This window comes from Leuresthes tenuis, unplaced genomic scaffold, assembly GCF_036924035.1.
Source record: "Leuresthes tenuis unplaced genomic scaffold, fLeuTen1.0.hap1 SCAF_23, whole genome shotgun sequence".
NCBI lineage: Eukaryota > Metazoa > Chordata > Actinopteri > Atheriniformes > Atherinopsidae > Leuresthes > Leuresthes tenuis.
Window position 1 is genome coordinate 4,276,020 of NW_027325377.1, and position 19,493 is coordinate 4,295,512.

Below are 19,493 nucleotides of genomic sequence, written 5' to 3' on the forward strand. Positions count from 1 at the left end.
CGTGTCCTCGTAGAAAATAGAGTCAAGAATCAATAAGGGAATCGATGAGGAACCGCATCAATAAGAAGCATTTAGAATGGTTTTGATATCACCTCATTTATTTCCACTCTACAACTTACTGGATAATAAATTACACAAAATAACACTGAAGACGGGACTTCGTCTATTAAAGCAGGTGGATCATTTAGAACTACTGTCAAAGACAAAAGACGGATAGCAGACTGAAAATCTTTGTGGCTTGTTAGGAGAGACAAAAGACATTGGCACAACAGCGGTCACTAGCTTTCTCTGCATGCCTCATCTGAAGATGGGTGGATGGACTTGTGCTAAAACAAGAAGTGAACATCGTGTGTCCAAACATTGTGATGTAGGATTAAATATGAGTGGATGTGATGTACATGAAGTGTTATGGACCACTTAAATATTCTTTTTCATTGTTGAAATTAGTTTTATTCTGCACTGTAGACATATTCTGAGTCATAAATACAAACTCACTGACCTTGGATCAGGTGGAGTTGTGATCGGGGGACCGGTGGTTCGATCCCACAGAGTGCAAATGAGTATTAAATGTACGAGTATTTGTGTGAATGAGAAACACATTGAAAAACGCTTTGTAGAACCTAGATCAGAACTAAAGGTGCTTTAAGAGTGTGGACCATTTTCATCCAATTGTGGAGCAAATTGAAGGACATTTTGTTGAAATAGGCATCAGGCATGACCGGGTTAGAAGTAAAAAAAACCACATGGCTGTAATAAAAGTTTCCCTGAGGTTTTCATGAAATGTTTGTGACATGCTTTGGTCACAATCCCACAGAGAAACAGTAGAACAGCTTCCTTTTCAGCCATGTCCTGATGTCCCATTCTGGTCTGATGAGGATTCCAGCTGTGCAACAGTCCTGGATCGTCTTTATTCTTCGCTTCATGATGCTCCAGATGTTTTCAGTTGGTTAAAGGTCTGGACTGCAAGCAGGTCAGTGCAGCACCTGGATTCTTCCACTACGAAGCCATGCTGTTGGAATGGATGCAGGTTGAGGTAGTATAAGGTTTAGTCTTATCTTACTGAAGGGCTTCCATGACAAAGATGCTGCCTGTATATTTACTATAAATACTCTAAAACTTGTACAACCTTTCCAGATGTTTTCAGTTCCATGGGCCTATTGCACCTCCATACCATCAAGTATGATAGTGCTGACCAAAAGCTGGATGGTCCCTCTCCTCTTCAGTCCAGAGGACTGTAGATGATGCAATATACAGAGTCCTCACAATTTTACAATGAGGAACATTACTCAGAAAGTGTAATTTGTACACAGTTTTTGGCAGCTTGCTGAGTCTCTGCCCCTCTTTACTTCTGAGAGACTCTGCCTCTCTTAGGGGCTCTTTTTATAGCCACTTATGCTACTGACCTGTTGCCTATAAATAGAAGTTACATCATATTCCTCCAGCTGTCTCTTTTTAGAACCACTAACTTTTTGTTGCTCCTGGCCAAACTTTTTTAATCATTTTACATGTTTGCTGTGTTAAATTGTGAATAAAATACTAGTTTATTTACATTCTACACAGTGTCCAAACTTTTTTTGTAGCTGGCGTTGGAGTTTTTGGAGGCTAACGCTTTAAAGTTTCTTTCATGCGTGACGTTCTACCAGATGTTTGCAATTTTTTTTATGTAATGGTGAGTTTGGGAAGCGGTGCTGTTGATACTGCATCAAATGAAAAATCAGAATTTCCAACTTTTGACAAGGAAAGTGTCGGTTTTCCAATTGGAAATGAAACACGGGACAAAGCACTGATTGTTCAGCATTAGCTCGTTTCATTCTTCAGTCAAGTGAACTTTATGAATCCTGGTAAAAAGATGTGCTGGACAGGTCTACTCATCTGAACAGTTCATTAACTGACTGGTAGCAATTTCAGACATCCAAATATATTCCATCAAGCACAGAAAAGTGTTTATATCCATAATAAGTCCCCTTTTAAGTGGTTAACTGTTTTTTTTTTAGCACGTTTGGCCTCGTTCGTTCTTTAGAAGCAGAGTCAGCTGATGCACAGGTGATCCGTACGTCACAAAGGCAAAACCCCTCTTTTTGGTCTCTATAATTGAGGAAGTTTTGTGGAATTCAGTCATGTCCGTCAATATCTGATGATATATACATAAAAAATGCAGGAAGGAAGCAGGGAGTGCAACCTTTGTTTCTTGCATGCAGTGCAAGTTATCCAAAACAAAGCGATGAACCAGGGGCCCAACGGGAAGTTACAGTGTATCATTTTCAACAAAAATCCAACAGCCAAGGGATAAACTAACAATGAGCATATGAACTGTTGATTGAATAATTAAAGAAATCATTATGAGCATTCTGATTGGTCGAAAGGTATCTGGTCAAATATCCTGTGAAAATCTATGATTCTTCCATCGTGTGGGGTGGTTTATGCATAAAGTTCATAAGTTTGCTGTTTTTTATGAAACAAATGTTTCTTGTCCCTTATGTAGGACAGAATCTCTTTCCTGAGGAATGCAGTTATTTACTTCTGAGAGCCACAAAATTCCAACTGGCAATAGGACATCTAAATTCCTTTAAATCAAATTAGACATTTAAAAAGAAAGAAATTTGTTAGGGTAACTATGTTAGAGATTAGATTTTGAGAGAGTGTCCAAAAGGTATATCGATGGGAATTCAATGGGGAAAGTAACTCCATGGATTTTTTTGATTAAGTATCACAGACTCACTGCCAAAAAAGCCTGTACTGTCGTACTCTGGCCAGATCAGAGAAGTGACACAAACTCATATTTGAAAAGTTTGAAGGAGCCTAAATAACCTCACAAAGTGCTTTTTCGTCTCTGAAGCTAAGTTGAACTCAATCTGTGGCAGTTTATCTTTTATGCATCACCAGATGACTTCTTCACATGATGGAACTACTATATATTAATATTGCACAGAATGGAAATGTAGTTGCAACAGACTACAACCAGTGAAGATTTTCTCTTTGCTCAGAATGAAATTATTTAGTGACTGGATTAGCATGAAAGTTTCATGAACAACCATTTAGCTAACCGTTGGGTTTTAAGAACAATTTCCCTTTGAAAACTGAGCTATTAGTGAGGCTCAGGCAGAATGGCAGACATGATGAAATGAATTTAGGTTTATTTTCAAGAAAATCCATGGTGTGAACTTGGCTTCAGTCCCACAGACAGGGCCATGGATTTATCAATATGAAACACAGTTAGACTCTTCGTATTTCAAAGCCACAGTCTGTGCCATTCTAATTTACGCAAACCTCAATCTGATAAATGATCGATGACTCAGGCAGACCAGATTATCACACCGAGTTAGACAACATATCTGCTGCAGGAGAATCAAAAAGGGCAGACTGCAGGTCGACGAGGGGGTTTTAGTAAATTCATCAACAAGGCGATGAGCGTCTCCCATCATCTATCCTAAAAATGTGACCTGAATCCTTTATCAGTCTTTCAGAACAACAACAACATGCTTATCAGGAAACTTGGAGATTTTCAGAAGATGCGCTCCAGAACCAGTTTTGTCTGTGAAATTAACGATTCGCACCAGAGACACTTACATGACAGAACGACCGAGGATGAGTTCAGAACGGCAAGAGAGACTGTCTCAGCAGAGCAAACTGACACCAATCTGTCAGACGTCCCACTCACACAAACACACTCGCACAATAATGAAGATGAAATGAAGACGAGGTGGAGGAGGAGTGGAGGAAGAATGGAACAGAGAGGGGGAAGACCGAACCAGTGGAGACGGTCTGTCATTGAAAGAAAAATTATGTTTCCAGGCTGTGATTTAACTGCAGTGCTGTTTCTCTCTGTTACTATTTTCCTTCAGGCTATTCAGTCTCCGGGTTTTCAATCTGTCTTGTTTATCTCATTGTTAACACTGACAGCCCTCCACCTGATCTGCATTCACACTTCTATTTTGCAACTGTGTGAGTGTAGGTGAGCCTCAGTGACAGCTCTTAGATCTAATGAAGTGACTCGCTGCAGATATAAATATCACTTCAATTTCTTGAGAAACTGTAAGCGTGTGTATGTGTTTGAGACGGGGAAACGGCAGCAAAAGGAACCTGGATTACAGATGAGCAGCAGAAATGGCGTCATGTGTTTAAAAGTAGTCGAGCCAAATTTAGATGAAAATCCAACACAATATGCACATAAATGTTAAGATGACATGACGTGTGGCAATGTCAATCTTCAAAAGGAATCACATTGTAATAAATAAATAATGAAAAGATCCCCTCTGCCTGTCAGCTCAGTTTCTCTTCATGAAAGTCAACATTTCCTGCAGATGTTTTATGATGATGGTCTCCAGGGAAGCAAATAAATTCAGCCCTCAAAACCTGCTAATGTTCAATGTGAAAGGAGAAGACTATTAATATCCACCCGCAAGAGGAAAATTCCAATTTATTTAAAATGATTCAACGAATTAGCTTAATTCATATAGTGTCTCAAACACAACTGCAAGAAAAAAAGGAAGAATTAGCAAATGACAATAAAAGATGAATATAAATAGCAATAAAAGTAGAAATTCAAAGGAAAAGTAGAAACGGAAACAATACATAAGAGCGTTTAAAACAAGCAGAGCACCAGAAATACCTCAAATATCAAAAGGTTCTTCCAAAAGAGTAAGTTTTAATCTTAAAAACAGAGTCTGTGTCACAAGAGAGGGGCCTCAGATTTGAGGAACCACAAGGTCTCATGGAACACAGAGTTCTTGTGGATTGATGGGGCACAATAAGGTTGTTGCTATGAAAGTAAGCTTTGTACGTCATAAGAAGGGTTTTCAATTCTTAATTTTTCAGGAAGCAGGTTTAAGGTGATTTTGACAATGTTCTGCAGATGAAAGAAAGACTCTTTAGAGAGCTGCTGTGAAGTCACAAATGCCTCCAAGGTTCTCCAGAGTAGAACCGGAAGCCAACGTAATGCTGTCCAAAGCAGGTTCTGACATGTCTGAGGCCAAAATGGGCCTCAGTTTTAGCTGAATCTAGAAATTGAGAAATTACTGCTCACCATGGGCCAGATAAGTGCACACAAAAACCACGTGTACACTTTTTCCAGCTCACAACTGGTATTTATAGAAGAAGATTGTGCAGTGAGAATGTGTGCGCCTCATGCATTCTTCAGACAATGTGTTCCTACAGTTTCAATGCAGTGTAACCCTGATATGAGGTGACAATGGAAAAAGAGAAACAGTTTCAGTGATTGCACAGAATAATAGTGATATATTTTCATTCTGACTTGGGTTCTCGTCAGGTTTCACAGTATATACTCCCTTTTTACACTAATTGCTGGTGCTATAATCAGCCATGTGTAATGAAGGAGGAGGATCTCTCTGAGACTTTGAAAAGAAAATGAATATTTAGAGATTGCTCTGAATTTTCTGGGTAGAGATTGTCTCATAAGCTTTCACAGAGCTGTTTAAGAAAACGGCAAACATCCCATGATCCATCTGCACATCTGTGTCTCCTCATGATCGTCTCCACACAGATACACATGCTGATCGTTAATCCAGGACTTTTCAGTCTTCTGCCGTATCTCTGATGTGGTGAGTTAGATGATGCGCTGGTTTATAACCGACCTTTTCTTTTGTACCTCTGCAGGGTTGTTTGTTCTGAACTTAGAGCTGATTGCTTGTTATTTTTTTTTGATTCAGTAGTTTTTGTTCTGTTCGTGATCACAGAACTGAGACACCAACTAAAACTGATTTCCTTATTCTCTGCTTTACCATTGAATGTCTGCTTTTTATTCGGTAAAACCGTGCTTATTCTTTACTGTTGCTTTCATTATCATGCCTATTCAGTGGTTTCAGTTGGTGTTTTCATATGCAAATGACTAATTAGGTGAGAATCTGTATGCATTCATGGCTAACAATTGGAGTGGAAATCAGGCTTGTGCGTTTAGTTTCTCAATGACAGAAATTCATAAAAGAGAACCATACACTCACACACAGCTTCATAAATAAGCTTTATGAAAACAATACTTATTCAGATTTCTACCTTTCTGTATCCACACATTTTAGTCATGAAACTACACACAGTTTTTAGCATCATTTAACCTTTCCTCAAGCATCACTGATAGATCAACAAAACAATGAAAATGTATATCCTGTTTCTGTTAAATGGAGTCCAATGAAAGTATTCCTTGTGAAAACAAAATTTGTCCAAGTTCAGAACCCTGTGGGACACCATAATCTGGGCAGTGTTATCAGCAGGTGATGAGATGCTAATGATAGCTCAACCTTTGCAGCCACGGCCATCAGCCACGGCCAGCCAGTGTGCCGAGAAACTCACAGCTTAAAGGGGGACTGAAACTCGATGAAGTTAGCGTATTTTGCCAGCTGGACTCCCACGCAAAAAAAATCTTTTCAGGTAAAACATTGTCGGTGAAAAAGGATCGGCGGGCTTGTTGAGGCGCAGAGTGTGATGTCATGCGGTTTGTTGGCTTTGGGAGTGCTGCATGTGTCGATATTAGTTAGTGAGTTAACGAGTTAGCTACTGACAGCACTGAAAAAGGGAATATTGTATTACCTCAGAATGACTTACATAGAGGGAAATAATGGAGGGAAATTGTTCACTTTCAGAGTTTTTCTGCATCATTCGCTAGCTGCACTGAAATGAAAGAACCCTCCAGTGAGCTGTGATGCTGGGGTTCGCAGTGAACACTCGGTCTGTGGTGCTGGAAACAAGTGTGTCAATGGTAATGACAACAGTTTTTCTTTTTTAATACTGATGCAGTGTACCAGTGGTGGAGTAGGCACATCGAGGAGATTTTACAAGTTCTGAGCCCTCTAACTTTTAGGTTATCTGGTTTGCTGATTTTCAGGGTTTTGTGGATAAAATGATGAAAAAAACAAATCCAAATGCAAATTATGCAAATTAGATTAATGAATTTACTGGCTTCACAAACTTTGGGTCCAATTTACAGTATCCCTTTGTCTCTAACCACTTTAAAGCTGTGGCCTTATGTTGTCAAACTGTAACATTTAACATTTAAATGGGCTTTAAATGGGCTTAAGGGGTTAAATTTAACTTAGAAAAGTGTAGCAAGAACTTTTGAAAGAAAATGTATAAATGTTTCCATACAGTAATGTTTAGACAGGCCTTAATATTATTACCTTAAAAAATATTGCAAGTTTCACAATAAGAAATATAGATCCACTCAGGGGTTTTTATCTTGAACAGACACACACACACACACACACACACACATAACAGATCACATCCTTATAACCATGAACTTGACAGGCATCAAAAAGAGGAGAACAAGGAGAAATATCGTCCATCAGAGGGAGATTGTTTGTCCTCCGGAGAACTGAGCACACTAGCGTTACCAGCGTTTGCTGCAATGAACTGAGGCAGCATTGTAAGAAAGAATGATCCAAAATTACTCCACAAGGACGTGAAAGGCTGTTAAACTGTGTTCAGTTGATGACAAAATCTTCCAAGAGTTTCTGACACATAAGAGGAAGCAGGATATGTGTCATGAGACAGATAATGATCCTGGTACCAAAGTGCAGTCTGCCGGTAACACTCCTGAAATAAAGAGTGTTTCTCCTCAGCAGAAATGTGGCGATGAGGAGCTGCTGTAATGAGATGTAATGTATAGGAACAATATAAGAAATGCTGGAAATCAGAGCACTGAGAGCATTCATCGCCTTCCTGACGATCTACAGCAGCTTCATGCAGCAGCTTCACTGATGAGCAGGAGCTGAGACGTTGCTCATACACTTAAAAACAAGTAGACACGTTAACCTCCCAATTTCCACACTTTTCTTCAAAGTTAGAGAGGAAATAAAAGAGTTGGTTGTGTGATTCATCCACATACACCTCTCTTTGCTCCTCTGAGGGTACCATTCCAGTCTATCCCGCTTTATTTCTTCTCTGTGGTGATTGAAATGCTCCTTTGAACTCCAAAGCACATGTCTCTGTAACAGCAACAGAGAAAATGACTCAGACATGAAGGTGTAAGCCTCACATTGACATGGACATTTCAGCTGCTCTGGGATGTTGTTTCATGGACCTGGTGTGGCTAAACACAAGCTTCTAATACACTTTTGAAATGAGCGGAAAGATCATGTTGAGCAACAGTGATGGAATACATCACCCCATCCAAGTGTGTGGCTCTTTTTTTCTGTCACTCTTTGGATATGTCAGAATGTCCTCTGCAAGAAAGGTCAAAACTGAAAGTAATAACGGTTGACACGCAACGATGAGGGGAGAAAAATATTCAGGTTGCAGTTGTGTGAACGTAACAATCCCAGGCAATGCCTGAAAGAAGGGCATGTGGATGTAAACAGACAGGCCTTTTCAGGGATTAAAAGTGCCCATCAGACCATCATGTGGTAGAGAGATGATGCAACGAATGGAAATACCACTGAACACTTGTAACACACACTTTTATGTGTGCATGAATGAAAAGGAAGGAAAGGATGTTTTTCTGAGGCTGGTGGTGGGAAGCCATCACCATAAAAACACACAATTACACGCTCTCACTCAGTTAATCTCAGTCAGTCACAGTTTCTCTTTGATGTGCAGATGACTGACATCTGTTTCAGAAAGCAGACGGATCTGTTTTTTTGTCAGAGGTATATTTACATGATCATTATTTCTGCAACTCGTCTTAAACTTTTGATCCCTTTTTGATAAAATGCACATAAATACCACGTTTACCACGGCACCGCACCACCGGTTCCTTTACTTCCAGACCAACTTCCGTTCTTCTAAACTCAACATTTCAGGGCCTCATTTGGAGAATTCATCAATTCATAATGTGCAAGATGTTTTCGGTGGGTATGGGCTATTTAGCACCCTTCCCTGAAAGAGACCTTGTCTGAATGGCATGTTCCAACAAAACCTGCATTTATCATTCAGCATTAATGATGCCTTCAGAGGTTACATTTAGCGTGTGCGCTAATGCTCCATGATGCTGACTTATGAACTGATGTGCACTGATAGCGTCCATGATTTTTAAAAAAGAATATCATGGTCCATCTTAAGGGGGAGGTATTAAAAAATATATATATTTTATGTGCTTGATAGCAGATGTGAAGTCACTGCCAACTCAAAAACACTGAAACACAACCCTGTCACGTTGTTTGGGCCGCAGATCCTGCTGCATTCGCTGTACAGCATTGCTGTTTTGCTATTAAGAATAAATTCTCATCAGCATTGGTATAGTTCACTTAGTTTGGACTCTTCATGCTCACCACTATTTTGTTCTTTTATACAATAAAAACTAAAGGCCTTTAGTTTTTCATCCGATATTGTCACACATTAAGAAAATATGTCACAAACACGCACTAACTTCCAAGTTTATGTCCATCATTAAAGTTTTTGGAACGGGTTCAATTTTCTGTCATTTTTCATATCAGTGAAATGCATTTTGGGCGACTGCCTGAGAGCCTTCATACACACAAACATCATTGTCCCAAATGATATCTGACAAACTGATTCCCTTCACTGAACTGACAAAACACGTCGAAAATATAGAGATTTGGATTCTGAAGGCAGGTTGTGGCAGATTATTGCAAAACAGCTGTGGAAATGGGTAACAAATGACAGCATGGCTACGGATCACAAGGATGCATGAAAGATTACACAGTAGTGACTTAACTATAGGCAGCTGATTGATAGCTGTTGTTTTCTCTTATTTTGCATGACATTAGTAAAGATAATGTGCCGTAACCCACGAGATTTTGCCTCGCATTGTGAAAATACATGACGGGTAGATTAATGAAACACATTGGACCCAGCTGTCTGTGCTTAAAAATTTGGATTCAAATAACACATCGGACTTGTGTGCAAAGGCCTTAAAAGTTGAAAAATTGTTTTGATGACTCAATGTGCTGCTTTTCTGAGAAGTGACTTAATATGCAGAAGTTGACAATGAACCATGCTCATGGGTTTAACTAGTAAAAATGTATTGTTTATCTGAAGCTAGTTGGAGGTTGGAAAATCCCTATTTTTTCAGTTTTTAATGGAACGCAGCATCATTAAGGATGTATTAGAGCAACAGTGGAAGCTCCAGTATCAAGACAAACTGTAAGAATCAGTCAAAAGTCGCCCATAAAAGCAACAGTTCTCAGTGTTGGGTTCTAGACAGTCCAGGGTGTGACTCTCACCCGCCGGCAGGCTGATACATTTCTTCAGCGTTCCTCTCCGTGGTACAGAGTTTTAACAATGTGATCTGCGTGTGCCCTGAGGCACTATCATGAATTTTACTTTTGTTCACTTACGTTTGGTGTCTGTTAGCATTAGCTCTCATGAGCATATTTTCTGGGACTTTTGAACTAAACAAGGATGTTTTTTCGACTGATAAACGTAAAGTGAGTGTTTCTCCCAACATTGAACAATATTTTTGTGGAGAGTGAACAACGTTTGTTTAGTTGTGAATGCATGGTGCGGTTCACTAAAACCAGCTGCTATGAACAGACCTGTACAGACATGGCAGAGAAGGGAGCTTTTGTACTGTCTCTATGGTTTGTTTTTACTAAAACATGTCACAGGGATTTCAATAAGAAATTGTGTTACTTTGAATAAAGGTGAATAATCTAATTAAGCCTTTTTAAGTTACTGTAATATTTCTCTGGCTTTATACATTACTTATATGCCAGGCCCTGTGTTGGACTGGCGGCCGTCCAGAGTCTCGCCCAGTGGCAGCTGCGATAGGCTCCAGGATTAAATGGGAATAGAAAATGGATGGATGGATGAATGAAGTTGAGGAGTTCAGGATGCTAAATCGTGGGTAGCACCTTAATAGCAAAGCTGAACAATCAAAGCTGTTTTTTTGGGAAGGTTGTAGCGGCCCCCAACCTGATGTTTCTACAGGAAACACGTAAAGATGTAAAAGCTGTTTGTAGCTAGCTGTTTCATGGGAACTTTAACTGAGCACAGCCTTCAAAGAAGACTGTCTGTTTTTTATTTGCATCTGTTTTCACTAGCAGCCGTTTTCAAAAGTCTTCATGAGCACACACGGCGATCTCCACCACAGAATCATCACTGTTTGTCATGCAGAACTGCCTGAAGGCCTGGAGAGCCTGCTGAAATGGTTAAAGCCACCAGTGATGTCTCTGCCTTTTCTATAAGCTTTAAGGAATAACTCAGAATCCTCACACAGATTTTATTAGTGAGCATCAACTTCTTTCCACGTCAACAAATAATTAACTGACATTTTCGCACATTTGTTGACAACAGTCTCAAAGCAAATATGTTGACTTTGTAATGCCTGCTGTTAGAGTTTCGGAACAAGAATAAAGCGCATTCAGACAAATAAACATTTAAGTAGAAATGAAGTGAAATTAAGATCCAGAAAACAAGGATATATGAAAGTATTAATATAAAGAGTTTCAAACATCGGATTTTAGCATTCTTACTGTTAAAAATGGTTCCCTTTTCTCTTTGTTTTTGCTTAATCTTCATACTTTTAGTTTTACAATTGTCTTTGTCTGTTTAGCCTCAACTATAACTCTGAGATTCTGCATATTAAATAAAGACACTATCAGGCTCATATGTCCTCTAACATATGAAATCATTAACATCTTGCACTGAATTTTTTTATTCCACCATCAAAATCAACACAGACCCACATTTATCTAATTTCAGACTGAAAATAGGTTAAACTGACACACTTGGTTGTGACTCCCTTTGTAATTTATAGTACATTCATGTGAAAAAGAAACTTCACCAGACTTCTGGAACAATGTCCTTTGGACAGACCAGACCAAAGTGGAGATGTTTGGTCCTAATGCACAGCAGCATGTTTGGAGGAAACCAAACACAGCATATCAGCACAAACACCTCATACCAGCTGTCAAGCACGGTGGTGGAGGGCTGATGATCTGGGCTGGTTCTGCAGCCACAGGACCTGGGCACCTTGCAGTCATTGAGTCCACCATGAACTCCTCTGGATACCAAAGTATTCTAGAGTCAAATGTGAGGCCATCTGTCCCACAGCTAAAGCTGGGCTGAAACTGGCTCATCAACAGGACAAAGATCCCAAACACAGCAGCAGATCTACAGCAGAATGTGTGAAAAAGAAAAGAATCAAGGTGTTGCAATGGTCCAGTCAGAGTCCAGACCTCAGCCTGACTGAAATGCTGTGGTGGGACCTTAAGAGAGCTGTGCAGAAACCAATGCTGCAAACCTCAATGAGCTGAAGCACCGCTGGAGAGAAGAGTGGCCGAGATTCCTCCAGAACCATGAGAGAGACTGATAATGTCCCACAGGAAACCATCACTGCAGCTCACTGCTGCTGAAGCTGCTGGATCAGGGGTTCACTTAGTTTTTCACCAACGGCTGCTGCATTTTATTTCAGTTTTTGTTCAATAAAATATGAGACGGTATAATACAGTTTGTCATGTGTTATCGTTCATCTGAGGTTGTATTATCTTAACCAGTAAGAACCCATTTCTAATTTTATGTCCTGATATGTAAAACCAAAGGAAGCATGGTTAGATTAACCAGAAAACTTTAACATAACACTGAAATAAAGCAAGATACAATGAGCCACCTCAGGAAATTAAATTAAGTTAATCAAAAGAAATGATTCATTGACACTCTACCAAGTGAAAGTACAGCAGAACACCGAACTGAACTTTATGAACAGCAGGTTTACTGAAACTCTGCAGCTTCACACTGAGAGGGGCATCATACTGCTCAGTATGCTAACAGCATCTGTTCAAAATACATTGTAACACCTGCTCTATACATATTACTGTGGACACCACATGGGGTCCAGTAGCAACTGAGAAATATGTACCACCAGCACAACAGTGAGCAAGATGTTCTGCGGCAACCATAGCTTAGAATTTCAGTGGCTCTACAGCAAATAATGTTTTCCTTTAAAAATAACAGCAGGCATTTGATTCCACTTGATAATGAATGCAAAGGACAACACTTCCACAGGGAGAAGGGGAGACATAAAAAGTATTTTTGGCCCCACCCACAGTTTTTTTTTGTATTGTAAATATTGTATAAATACATCTGAATGGCCTTCAGATACTGTTGTGTAACCAGTGGGTGCAGGAAGCAGCAGGAAACGCCATGGCACAGTTGTGTTGTCCTGGGTTTTGCCTCTCAGGCCATGAAGAGCTGGATGTCACTGCAGCAAGAGCATAATGTAAAAACTGGAAACCAAAACTGAGACTGTCAACCTCTTTACATCAGCTCAACCTAAGTCAAAATATGCTCCAAACAATTGTACTTCCCAAAAAGTCAGAAGGCAGAACTTCTAATCTTTAAGGAGATCTCTCGAGCAATAACTGCTCTTTATTTGTGTTTCTATAGCGGGAATCCCATGATGACAGAGGGATTAAGACCAGGCTTTGTAAAGCTTATATGCATTGGAAGCTATCCAGTTTGACCACAAACTGCAATAGCTTACTTTCAGATCTCATCTGTCAATTTTTGAGCATCCGAAGATTAACCGATACGAACTGGAACTGACTGACAATTAAGTCAGTTGACTTATCTTGCTTCAAGGTTTTTCTGCACATACCACAGAATGTCAAAGCAAGATTTTCTCGTTAAGGTAACCATTAAATCAGCGGTGCATGTGCTGATGGACCAATAAAAATCAATTCACCTCTAAGATGCAGCACTGAAAGAGGCATATACACCAACCATTATTGCTTGCCAGTAAAAATAAATACATATGACAAGGTATAATCATTAAATCCAACAAAGCCTGAAACATTGGACGAAAGTCTGTAGAGCATCAATTCACCACAGTAGCGCGACACAGCTGAACATTCACATGGTGACATGTCATGGTGAGTCCTTGGATGCTAATGCTGCTATCACAACAAGAATAACACTCAAGATAAGGACATAGATACTAGGTGAGATACAAGGTGAATAGGGCCTCTATTTGCAGATTTATTGCTAAAGATCTAAAACCTTACAGTGTGGGTGAGAGCTTATGTTTCATGACACATATGTAACAGCTGAGCGTATGTGCCAGACTAAATCAAAGTAAAGAATAAAGTGAGTCAAGAACACTCAAATGCATCTGTTTATGTGCTGTAAAGTAATATAAATACTGTAATTCTCCGGTCTTTTACTAATTATTTCTATTTGAAAGTTGTTTACAAATGCCGCATTTATAGAAATGACCTCATTTATAGTGGAAACAAAACCCATTGATATTAAGGAAATATCGTACCCCAGGTATCAGATTGTTTATAAGGCAGAAATACACACCCATATTTCACTAAATGTTGCACGGCTGTAGACCAGAGCACAGCTAATACACATGTTCTGTATGTATGAAATGTTAATACATTTATCTATCTACAAACTACTTGTTTGAATAAGTGAGTTGACAATAAAGACGGCCGGAGTTGAACCGCTGCTCCTCCGCATTGAGAGGAGCCAGATGAAGTGGCTCGGACATCTGGTTTGGATGCCTCCTGGACGCCTCCCTGGTGAGGTGTTCAGGGCCCGTCCCACTGGGAGGAGACCCCGGGGAAGACCCAGGACACGTTGGAGAGACTATGTCTCTCGGCTGGCCTGGGAACGCCTTGGGTCCCCCCGGAAGAGCTGGAGGAAGTGGCCGGGGACAGGGACGTCTGGGTTTCTCTGCTCAAGCTGCTGCCCCCCGACCCGACCCCCGGAAAAGCGGCAGATGATGGATGGATGGATGGACAATAAAGACATCAATTTACTCCACATAATAATAATAATAATACATTTTATTTACGGGCACCTTTCATGGCACTCAAGGTCACCTTAGAAAGCAACAACAAAAATAATTTAAATAATTAAAATCACCAAAAGCAAAGAGTTAGAGGAGGCCTGTTTAAAAAGGTGGGTTTTCAGATGGGATTTGAAAGTGGAGAATGAGTCAATGTTCCTGATGCTTGGGTGAAGGGAGTTCCAGAGACGGGGGCAGAGCAGCTGAACGCTCTGGCTCCCATGGTGGACAAACGGGCATGAGGGACAATGAGGCTGATAGAAGAGGTTGACCTAAGTGTCCGGGAAGGGGTGTTGATATGGAGGAGGTCAGAGAGGTATGGGGGAGAAAGGTTATGGATGGCCTTGAAGGTATGGAGCAGGATTTTAAAGACGCGAAATTGCGAAATTTGACCGGAAGCCAGTGAAGCTGTTGGAGAACAGGTGTAATGTGATTGATGGCTGGAATCCTGGTGATGATGTGGGTGGCAGAGTTCTGGACCAATTGGAGCTTATGGATGGACTTGGGGGGGGGGGGACCAAAGAGCAGGGAGTTGCAATAATCCAGGTGGGATGTGACTAGAATGTGTACCAGGATAGCAGTGGAGTTGGGAGAAAGGGATGGACGGAGACGGTTGATAAATGGTTGCGTAGATGGTAATAGGCTGACCGGGTACTGGTATTGATGTGGGTATGAAATGAGAGCGTACAGTCAAGGACGTCACACAGACTCTTAACCTGTAGGGAGGGGGAAACAGAGGAGCTATCGATGGGGATGGTGAAACTCGGAGTGTTAGTAAGAGTGGATTTGGAACCAATGAGGAGAACCTCTCTTTTCTGAGTTTCAGAAAATTAGAAGAGAACCAGGTTTTGATTTCTTGTAAGCAGTCACAGAGGCAGGAGGGCGGGAAAGTGGAGGTGGGTTTGGTAGAAAGGTAGAGCTGAGTGTCGTCCGCGTAACAATGGAAGTGGATGTTGAATTTGTGAACAATCTGACCAAGGGGAAGGAGATAGATGATGAACAGGATAGGGACGAGTACAGAGCCTTGGAGAACACCAGAGGAGAGGGGAGATGGTTGGGAATCGGAAGGGAATTTCAAATGGATGAACTGAGTGCTGCCAGAGAGATAAGATTTAAACCAGTCCAGGGATGGAAATGCAAATAGATGCTAATTTGTCAGGAAAGGTAGTGTTGGGGAAATGGTGTCGACTCTTGGAGAGAAATGGTAGGTTACAAATTGCTCAGAAGTTGTTAAAGTCACTGGGGTCACAACATCACCTTAAACATAAAAAAAAATAGGTAAACGCATGTTTTTGTATTTTTTTGTTTCATCCAGTAGTTTCAAACTTTGAGAGAGACTTTTTCTCTACAACCATTTCACTGAGTCACTGAGTGAAATGTAGGATTTCCATACCTATGGGAGCTAAAGCATGCACGTTATCCACCGCATGCATTTTAAAATCCAAAGTTGGGTCACAAAGAAGGAGCGATCCACTTTTCAGAGAACGGCACTTCAAGAAAGTTTGCTTTTGGTTGTGGGGTTTCAGCTTCCCCAAAGTTCCAGCCATCTGGGATGCGTGGATGTGGTTTGTTTTTCCTGGCCGGAAACACAAATTTGTTTGTTACACCTCAAGAACAACACTTTTATGAAGAAGAATCAGTACAACGTTGCAGACTGAAACTGAATGTTGAACTGTTCCAACACTAAAAGGGAACGAGTTTGAACTTCAATCTGTAGGTGAAACTGTTTAAAATGTCTATGTTGCATTGACATTAGATGTGTGAACCGATTTTTATTCAAACATCATGGTTACACTGATTGAAAGGGCAGCTAATGGTACTTTATGTTAATATTTAATTTACACGTGAAACAAGTGAATGTATCCATTTGTTGCTTCTACAACTGCTCAAAAACACAGACTTACTCACAACAAAAGCTTTACCTCCTGCTGTAATCTTTGTTGTGACTGTGACTGTCATGCTGCTCACGTTCGTGTTCTGGATCCAATTCTGTCTCGAACTCGTATGGCGAGATCTCATGCGTTGTTATACCTGAAAATGTAGTGTGTGTTTTTCTACTGCTGGCAGCAGTAGTGGTAGTGAGGCGTCACCATTGTGAACTCCTCAGCCCGTGGGGAAACCTTCAGGAATTCGCTGAATCAGAGGACACTTCAGCCCGATCCTCTCGTTCTTAGGCGCCTTCCCCTTAAAGAAAGCTCTCCCTCCTTGTTAATTAATTATAGGCTATTTGCTGTTGAGCAAAACAAGATTAAGAATAAAATGATGGAATAATCACGTCATGTCTGTCAGGTTTACAGGGAGGCAAGATCCAAAGAGGAGCTGAGATAGAGCAGGTTGGTAAAAGTTTGGGATTTAAAGTGATTTATTTACAATAAGTGAGAATTGAATGTGCAGCGGTCCAGTGAGGTTTTCCTGTGAACTTCGGTGTGAACAGTGTGGCTGGGCTGCAACTCAATGAGGGGACAGGGTGGTTAGTTTTATGGCTTTGGATATTTCCCAAGGGTCAACAGTCCCTCTTGACATTATTTTGAACCATGAAAGTTGCATGAAAATACACCATCCTATGTTGGGTCATAAATAATACATTTTGAAGTTAAATTAAATCTCACCGAGGGGCAAAATTATCCCCTGGGCTGGACATTGGACTCGTTTGCCTTTAAAATGACTTGCAAAAAGCTTAAAATGCATAAAAGTAGCAAACAACATTTGCCTGAAGTGGCGTGCTGTTTAAATGCAATGCCACTGGATCATGTAGGAGAGCTGGAGGTAAACTTCTTTTGTGATTTCATGACAAATATTAAGCAAAAAATACATTTTAATTTATTTAAACTGTTTTTAAACAACAGCAAAAGTGTAAATGTGCCAATTTCTTTTCTTTTGATCACTGTGGAAAATTCTGATAGAGTACAGACTGTAAAATTTGATAACTATAGGAAACAGTTTGCACTGAGAAGCAGAGAATACACAGTTTTGAGATCCAGCCACTCAGCCAAACAATATCAGTTAGTCAGAATGTAGCCAAGCTCTAGCTGTTTTTCTTCATGTCTTATTGTAACTAGTGATATTGATTTTTGCAGTTTTTCTGTGTAATTTTGAACCCTTTCATGTCGCTGTATCTGTAAGAGTTTGGAGCTTTGCTAAACTGGAGCTAAACTACATTTAGCAGCTACATGCTGTCAGTTAGCAAATAGTTAGCATGAGTGGATTTAGTTGAAAAAGTTAATTTGTTCTGATAAACATCGTACGTTCTCGTTAGAAAAAGCTGTGGTGACCCTGAGGTGGTAAAACAGTATTTTAGTGAACCCAGTATGTCAGAGTACAGCCTTTTACACCACATTTCAGAAAGTGTCTGTGAAGGACATAGTGCATTTTTTATTTATTTTCATCAACAGTTTTTTTAAAAAAAGGACAAGAAATATTTAATCTAAGACTGTTGGGGGGAATATTCAGTGGCCTTGATGAAAATCTTTTGGCATGGTGAATGGAAACGATGCCCTTGAGCTCTGTCTGATTCATCATTTATAAAACTGAACGAGTCTGTGACAACTCATCTGCATTGCTTCCTTTCACTGTAGGGGACAGAAAAATAAAACTGCTCTTATAATGCAGACAACCTTGTGCAGGGACTGCAGCAGCGACCTGCTCTTTACAGTCGAACAACTGCTGAGGCTGCGGGTTATCAATAAATACAGGCAAGGTAGGGGTCATTGTGATCCAAGCAGGAGAAGAAATGTAAAGTAGTTAGTTTTTAGTTGGCTCAACAATAAGCTCATCTGTGTGGTTGATATATGTGGAATAAAAAAAGCTGTCAACACTTCAGTTTGCCCATGAAGAAATGTTACTGTTTTACAGCTGTTTTACACTGCTAAATATTCACTGTTTGCAACTGCAGTGATGGTCTGAATCAGAAACTACAAGAAACACCTTTAAAAAACAAACTAAGATCATTTTGATCATTAGAATAACTTAATCAGAAAGTTTTAAGTACAGGAACAATGGAAACCATTGCAGTGATTTATTGATACGTGTTCAAATGTGAATGTGAATACAGTACATAACTAAGAAACTAAGTCTGTATGATTTTAACGAGCTTCAAAGTGAATATCTGGTCTGAGCTCCTTTATTCTCCAACACAGCCTGAACCCTCTGAGACCAGCTTTCTGTCATTTCTTTAAGGAGTCTTCAGGAATAGTTCTCCAGGCTTCTTGAAGGACATCCCAAAGCTCTTCTTTGGATGTGGGCTGCCTTTTGTTCCGTTCTCTGTCAGATGATCCCACACTGCTTCAATAATGTTGAGGTCCGGGCTCTGGGGAGGATTCATCCCTCCATAAGAGGCCTATTTTAGGCCTGACACTTCTTCTTTTGTCCTCCACTTGTCCAGTTTCCTCAAATGTTTTAAGGACACACTGCACACCATGCTGAGATATGCCAAGTTTTCAGCTAATAGCTCTTTGGGAATCACCTTGTTGCTGCAGAAATCCTATTTTCTGTCTGTCAAACTGTGTTTTCTTTGCTGTTTTTCAGAGATGCAGCTAAAGAAATGGGAACAAATGATGTGTCTTTGTGACAAAGTGCCTAAAGATCCAATTTAAAATGGCTTCTTTGCTAAGTTGTCTGTTCTGTGTCGACACAACACTGGTTCATCCCTTGAGTCAGGAGCCTTTTTTCTGCTGAATGATTCATAGGTCAGAGTTAAGTGGGTCAACAAGCAAACAAACAAAACCTTCAGAAAATCTGGAGAACTATTGCTCAGGACACTTTTGTAGCGTTCTAGCTATGATATTAATTC